We start from the raw sequence: 8099 nt of genomic DNA on the forward strand, positions 1-8099 counted from the left end.
TAAATAAATAAATCTTAAAAAAAAAAAAAAAGGGCAGTCCTATGGCCTCATTTTCATGGTATTTCATGTGTATTGTTTTTTTGTTTTTTGGTGACTCTAGAGCCATTACAACATCTCTTATCAGATGGTTTGCAGCCAGGTATCAAATGGCATTCTGCACACAAACAGCCACCTCACTGCTCCTGACGCCCAGAAGTGACAGAGTAAACCCTAACCTCTTCTTGCCCCTTTAGTTCCCAGGACTGCCCCCAAGGGCAGGAGAGCTCGCACCGTGGGGACAGACCAGCTCAGTGTGCAGGAACGGTCAGGCCATACTGTGAATAGACCAGCATAAAGAAATGGGTGAATCGGCAGCAGGAGAAGAGAAATCATAAAGATCAGAGCAGAAATCAATGAAATAGAAACCAAAAAAACAATAGAACAAATCAACGAAACTAGGAGCTGGTTCTTTGAAAGAATTAATAAAATTGATAAACCCCTGGCCCGACTTATCAAAAAGAAAAGAGAAAGGACCCAAATAAATAAAATCATGAATGAAAGAGGAGAGATCACAACTAACACCAAAGAAATACAAACTATTATAAGAACATACTATGAGCAACTCTACGCCAATAAATTTGACAATCTGGAAGAAATGGATGCATTCCTAGAAACATATAAACTACCACAACTGAACCAGGAAGAAATAGAAAGTCTGAACAGACCCATAACCAGTAAGGAGATTGAAACAGTCATTAAAAATCTCCAAACAAACAAAAGCCCAGGGCCAGACGGCTTCCCGGGGGAATTCTACCAAACATTTAAAGAAGAACTAATTCCTATTCTCCTGAAACTGTTCCAAAAAATAGAAATGGAAGGAAAACTTCCAAACTCATTTTATGAGGCCAGCATCACCTTGATCCTAAAACCAGACAAGGATCCCACCAAAAAAGAGAGCTATAGACCGATATCCTTGATGAACACAGATGCGAAAATACTCAACAAAATACTAGCCAATAGGATTCAACAGTACATTAAAAAGATTATTCACCACGACCAAGTGGGATTTATTCCAGGGCTGCAAGGTTGGTTCAACATCCGCAAATCAGTCAATGTGATACAACACATCAATAAAAGAAAGAACAAGAACCATATGATACTCTCAATAGATGCTGAAAAAGCATTTGACAAAGTACAGCATCCCTTCCTGATCAAAACTCTTCAAAGTGTAGGGATAGAGGGCACATACCTCAATATCATCAAAGCCATCTATGAAAAACCCACCGCAAATATCATTCTCAATGGAGAAAAACTGAAAGCTTTTCCGCTAAGGTCAGGAACACGGCAGGGATGTCCATTATCACCACTGCTATTCAACATAGTACTAGAGGTCCTAGCCTCAGCAATCAGACAACAAAAGGAAATTAAAGGCATCCAAATCGGCAAAGAAGAAGTCAAATTATCACTCTTCGCAGATGATATGATACTATATGTGGAAAACCCAAAAGACTCCACTCCAAAACTGCTAGAACTTATACAGGAATTCAGTAAAGTGTCAGGATATAAAATCAATGCACAGAAATCAGTTGCATTTCTCTACACCAACAGCAAGACAGAAGAAAGAGAAAGTAAGGAGTCAATCCCATTTACAATTGCACCCAAAACCATAAGATACCTAGGAATAAACCTAACCAAAGAGACACAGAATCTATACTCAGAAAACTATAAAGTACTCATGAAAGAAATTGAAGAAGACACAAAGAAATGGAAAAATGTTCCATGCTCCTGGATTGGAAGAATAAATATTGTGAAAATGTCTATGCTACCTAAAGCAATCTACACATTTAATGCAATTCCTATCAAAGTACCATCCATCTTTTTCAAAGAAATGGAACAAATAATGCTAAAATTTATATGGAACCAGAAAAGACCTCGAATAGCCAAAGGGATATTGAAAAAGAAAGCCAACGTTGGTGGCATCACAATTCCGGACTTCAAGCTCTATTACAAAGCTGTCGTCATCAAGACAGCATGGTACTGGCACAAAAACAGACACATTGATCAATGGAACAGAATAGAGAGCCCAGAAATAGACCCTCAACTCTATGGTCAACTAATCTTCGACAAAGCAGGAAAGAATGTCCAATGGCAAAAAGACAGCCTCTTCAATAAATGGTGCTGGGAAAATTGGACAGCCACATGTAGAAAAATGAAATTGGACCATTTCCTTACTCCACACACAAAAATAGACTCAAAATGGATGAAGGACCTCAATGTGCGAAAGGAATCCATCAAAATCCTTGAGGAGAACACAGGCAGCAACCTCTTTGACCTCAACCGCAGCAACATCTTCCTAGGAACAATGCCAAAGGCAAGGGAAGCAAGGGCAAAAATGAACTATTGGGATTTCATCAAGATCAAAAGCTTTTGCACAGCAAAGGAAACAGTTAACAAAATCAAAAGACAACTGACAGAATGGGAGAAGATATTTGCAAATGACATATCAGATAAAGGACTAGTGTCCAGAATCTATAAAGAACTTATCAAACTCAACACCCAAAGAACAAATAATCCAATCAAGAAATGGGCAGAGGACATGAACAGACATTTCTGCAAAGAAGACATCCAGATGGCCAACAGACACATGAAAAAGTGCTCCATATCACTCGGCATCAGGGAAATACAAATCAAAATCACAATGAGATATCACCTCACACCAGTCAGAATGGCTAAAATAAACAAGTCAGGAAATGACAGATGCTGGCGAGGATGCGGAGAAAGGGGAACCCTCCTACACTGTTGGTGGGAATGCAAGCTGGTGCAGCCACTCTGGAAAACAGCATGGAGGTTCCTCAAAATGTTGAAAATAGAACTGCCCTATGACCCAGCAATTGCACTATTGGGTATTTACCCTAAGGATACAAACGTAGTGATCCAAAGGGGCACATGCACCCGAATGTTTATAGCAGCAATGTCCACAATAGCCAAACTATGGAAAGAACCTAGATGTCCATCAACGGATGAATGGATCCAGAAGATGTGGTATATATACACAATGGAATACTATGCAGCCATCAAAAGAAATGAAATCTTGCCATTTGCGACAACATGGATGGAACTAGAGCGTATCATGCTTAGCGAAATAAGTCAAGCAGAGAAAGACAACTATCATATGATCTCCTTGATATGAGGAAGTGGTGATGCAACATGGGGGCTTAAGTGGGTAGGAGAAGAATAAATGAAACAAGATGGGATTGGGAGGGAGACAAACCATAAGTGACTTTTAATCTCACAAAACAAACTGAGGGTTGCTGGGGGGAGGGGGTTTGGGAGAAGGGGGTGGGATTATGGACATTGGGGAGGGTATGTGCTTTGGTGAGTGCTGTGAAGTGTGTAAACCTGGTGATTCACAGACCTGTACCCCTGGAGATAGAGTATTATGCCTCCATCAGAAAGGATGAATACCCAACCTTTGTAGCAACATGGACGGGACTGGAAGAGATTATGCTGAGTGAAATAAGTCAAGCAGAGAGAGTCAATTATCATATGGTTTCACTTATTTGTGGAGCATAACAAATAGCATGGAGGACATGGGGACTTAGAGTGGAGAAGGGAGTTGGGGGAAATTGGAAGGGGAGGTGAACCATGAGAGACTATGGACTCTGAAAAACAATCTGAGGGTTTTGAAGGGACGGGGGGTGGGAGGTTGGGGTACCAGGTGGTGGGTATTATAGAGGGCACGGATTGCATGGAGCACGGGGTGTGGTGCAAAAATAATGAATACTGTTATGCTGGAAATAAAAAAAAAAAAAAGAAATGGGTGAATCGGGGTCGGCACGCTGTGAGTTTTGTTTGTTGGTTAGTTTTGGGGACACGGCATCCTGATTCATGGGAGTCCCTCCCATTGACGGGACAAGGAAAGGCAAGAGGGGGTCTTGCGCTCAAAGACGTGCAAGAATTAGATTCTGTAATGAACCAGGTCCTTGGAGGAGACTGAGCCTTTCCTAGGCATCTTCTGGAAGGTTCTGTGAACTCTGCGGTACGAACCCAGCTGCATGTCTGCAGTCCTGAGGACCGACAGCCTCTGGTTGAAGCTGGGATGCCACAGACTCACTGGCCCAACACTCTGGCTGATGATGTCCTTAATTGCCCCCGATGTTAACCAGCTTCATGTCAGACACACACGGGGAACTGAGTAAACAGTCCTCATTGGACTCCGCCTCTCTCTGTGCAGCCTGCAACTCGCATGCCCGCGAGGAGAATTCCTCCTGATCGGCTTGCTGATGATGGACACTGTTCCAAGCATCCCTGACACCCTTGAGTTTTCTCGCACGATCTTCATTCTGTAGCTCAGGAAACCACTGGAAGGCTCCCTCTGCCTTTGGCCACAGCACCCCCAAATTCAGCCCAGGATGTTCACCAGCGGTTACTCATCAGAGTGCCCCTGCAGGGCTGGGGGCAGTCACCACTGGCATTTTAGGGGCCACGGAATACACTCTTGATGACACACAGGGAATGAGAGACACTACTCTGTTCAGGACTCCAGGGCTGCACATGACCCAAGATGAAAAATACTACTGAATTAGGTGGTCTTTCGTCGTTTTCCAATGGCCCCATTCTTCAATGCACTACCTCCTCTAGAAAGCCTTTCTCAACCACTCCAGTCCATGGTGACCCTTTCTGAGACCTGCCCCCCCACACGCCAACTCAACCACCTCCCCAGCTCCTAACACATTGTATTTGCAGGTTACCTTGGTCTTTAACACATCCTCTTGACACAATCAGTCATTATTAATGGATTATATGACATTCCCTCTGGAACATTTCCTCCTTAAGGAAACTCTTGACTCCCAGCACCATGCCTGGTCTCAGATGGGGCTGGGAATGGACTGCCCAGGGACCAACACTAGCCTGAAGGGCTGCTGACGACAGTTAGCTAATACAGACATAAACTGGAATGGGCTCCTCAGCTTGATTCAAAAAAATGTGCGGGAAACCCGGCCCAGGTACAGCCTCCCCGGTGGCCTCCTATGTCGTAAGCAAGGGATAGCCAACTGCCTCCCCACGGCCCTTGCAGGAGTCTGGCTGGGCACAGACCATCTGTGAACTGCCCTATTGGCCTTGCAAGTTCATGCAGAAGCAGACTCATGAGCTAACCTTGAAATGAGCACCTACAGATTGTCAGATTGCCCTGGGGAGTTGGGCTGAGTTCCCGGCCCAGTAACCGAGCTGAGTAACAGCCTGCCCTCTGCGTCCAAACCAACGAGCTCAAGAGGGAAGTCCACCTGTCCACCCAGCAAGCTTCCCATTTAATCTGATCACACAGAGAAAACCAAAAACCTGTTTACTTATTTAAAAAAAAAAAAAGGCAAAAATGTTCAACTGTAGAACATTTGGGAAAGGAAGAAAAGCACAAAAAGTCGTCAAATTCTCCATCACATCACTGCCCAAAGATAGACACCGTTTAACATCCTGGAAAATTTTTTCTAGTCTTTTTTTTTTGGTTGTGTTTTTCTTTGTGTAAAAAAATTTTTTTCTCACATAACTGAAATTGGAGTTTGAGAACCTGCTCTTTTTTACTTAACAAAAACCATTTCACTAGGCATTTTTCCTGTTCTTAAAAATTCCAAAAGCATACAGCTTCATAATATGGCCCAGCGCTCAGATAATGCAACCATGTTTTTCTCTTATGTTGTTCACACATCACGTTATGGTTACTGGAGGGTGCGAATGGGAAATGTAGCCCAAATCATTTCGCTGGAATCTTTTTAGGAAACAGTCAAGTAGACCCTCTTCCTGCTGGAGAAAATAAACACAACTTCTGAGGACAAAACTACAGTTTTCCACCAGATAAAAATGGCCAGTGGACGGGTCCCATTGATGGGCACCCCCATGTTTCCCTCTATCTGTTCAGCTGCAGCCACCTTCTTTGTCCCCTGACAGCCTCTCATGGAAGCCCCAAGCCATTCTCCTTCTCTGCCTGGGGTTTTCTCAGGAATTCAAAGACTCCAAGAGCAATCCTTGACCAATAACAGGGAGAGTTGGTTGATAAATAACCCAAGTTCCTTGGCCTTCCCTGGGAACTTTCTGAAGCTCATGCTTGTCTCTTACTTACAGATTCTTGGTAGGATCTGGTAGGATGGAGTTGTAGGGACCTGGGATAGTGACCCACTGATTTACTGGCTTTCTTCCCTTCCTGCGTGACCATACGCATCCTTCGAGGCGGCTTTCTGGAATCCACTTCTGAATAACTAGCTAAACTCAGCCTGGTCTCTGGGTCTCCTTGGGCGAACCCAAAAGCATGTGGTCCTCTAAAAGCTTATCTAAGAAAGAACATAGACACGGGAAGCCCAGCATTTCCCAACGGGCCACTAAAATACTACTGCGACTCACGCACTCCTTGTAGAAAATACGAGTTTGCCTCACTAACATGAAGACAGTCTGGAACCTCCTTCCTTTCTGAGCCATCTTGACTTCCCTCCACCCGCCCCTCCCCCACCTTTGAAATGTTTCCCCATGACTTTGAGTGTCAATAGAATGCCAGTCCCTATTCCCCCAGCGGTTGTTCTTTTGAACGCACGTTTGTCACAAGGGCTATTTAGAAACAGCCTCGTCACCTTCAGTTGTTGTCCCACAAAGAATCTGAAGACCAAGTAACTGGAAATTCCAGTGGGCATGTGCAGACCAAAGTGTCTCCGAAATCTAACCAACAGGTTGACAGTCTTTGTTTACACAGCTGGGGCTTGATACAAACCCACAGCTGCTGTCAACATTAACAGCCTATCAAGGAGGGCTCGAGGCCACTTCATAAAGCAATGAGTGTTTCAAATAAATGAGAAAGCCAAAGAGTCTTTGAAACCTCAAACCGTTTACGAAAGAACCGAGACTCCTCTCTCTGCATAAAATAATGCAAACCTTTAGCACATTTCTAGAACATTCTCTACTAAGAAGTGTCTGGTATCCCAGTGATGAAAGAAGTCAAGGCCCGTCCCTGCTTTCCCATTCTTGGGACCCTCATTCCCCATGCTAGCACACCTGTTCTTCTTCAGTTCTTGCTGGCAGGCTCCTTGGCGTTTAGAGACAGATTAAAATCTTCAGAGGCTACATTACGGTATGTTTTCCACTCCCCTACTGTTGGGTAACTGAAAATCAGCACAATTCTAAATCACCAAATGAGTAGGGGGAGGAAAAAGCCCCACAAAGTTCTCTAATATTTCCTACGATGTATGTTTTTGGCGCTTCTTTGGAAATGTCAGATATATCCCCTGAAATACTTACTGTTTTTTCTGGGACCAAAAGCACAGACTGAGTTTGCCACATCAGTGACCTCATCAGTGACATATCCATAGTCATGGATCACTTTGTAGGGCAGAATTATGCACTGCAAAGCCCCCTAATGTCCCAAGTCACGTATTCACCCACATCCCACATATATGCTAATAGCCAAAGAATTTACAGGCATGCCAAATTTGGTCCTCTAGCTAGTATTCAGACTAATGAATTTATTTCACAGGCAAGTGGTAAGTTTCATCAAGAATGACTTTTGAGGGGTGCCTGGGTGGCTCAGATGGTTAAAGCCCCTGCCTTTGGCTTAGGTCATGATCTCGGGGTCCTGAGATCAAGCCCTGCATTGGGGTCTCTGCTCGGCGGGAAGCCTGCTTCCCTTTTTCTCTCTCTGCCTGCTCTCTGCCTACTCATGATTTCTGTCTGTCAAATTTTAAAAAAAAGAAAGAAAAAATCTTTAAAGAATGGCTTTTATGATGCTAGAGCCCCACCAAAAAAATCAAATTAATCTACGTATCACGAAACAAATGTCCTCAGCAGTTTCTCCATGGGCCCCTGAAAATAAATTGACCTTAAAGTCTCCACAAGACAGGTCTGGCAGCCCAGCTAATTTATCACCACTCATGCTGGCCAAAAACCTCAGCTGGGTTTGACGTCCCAAAGATGAATGGGAACAGACTGTCCAAACAACTCAAGTGGTCGGAGATAAAGCTCCATGACTTGGGGCTCTTTTGGTCGACAAGCAGAAAAACCCAACTCCAGCTAGTTCAAGAAGAAAAAAAAGGGTCGGGGCGGGGGAGGTGAGGAGGTTTTGATTTATGTACCTGGGAAGTCCT

This window comes from Mustela erminea, chromosome 3 (assembly GCF_009829155.1).
Source record: "Mustela erminea isolate mMusErm1 chromosome 3, mMusErm1.Pri, whole genome shotgun sequence".
Taxonomy (NCBI): Eukaryota; Metazoa; Chordata; class Mammalia; order Carnivora; family Mustelidae; genus Mustela; species Mustela erminea.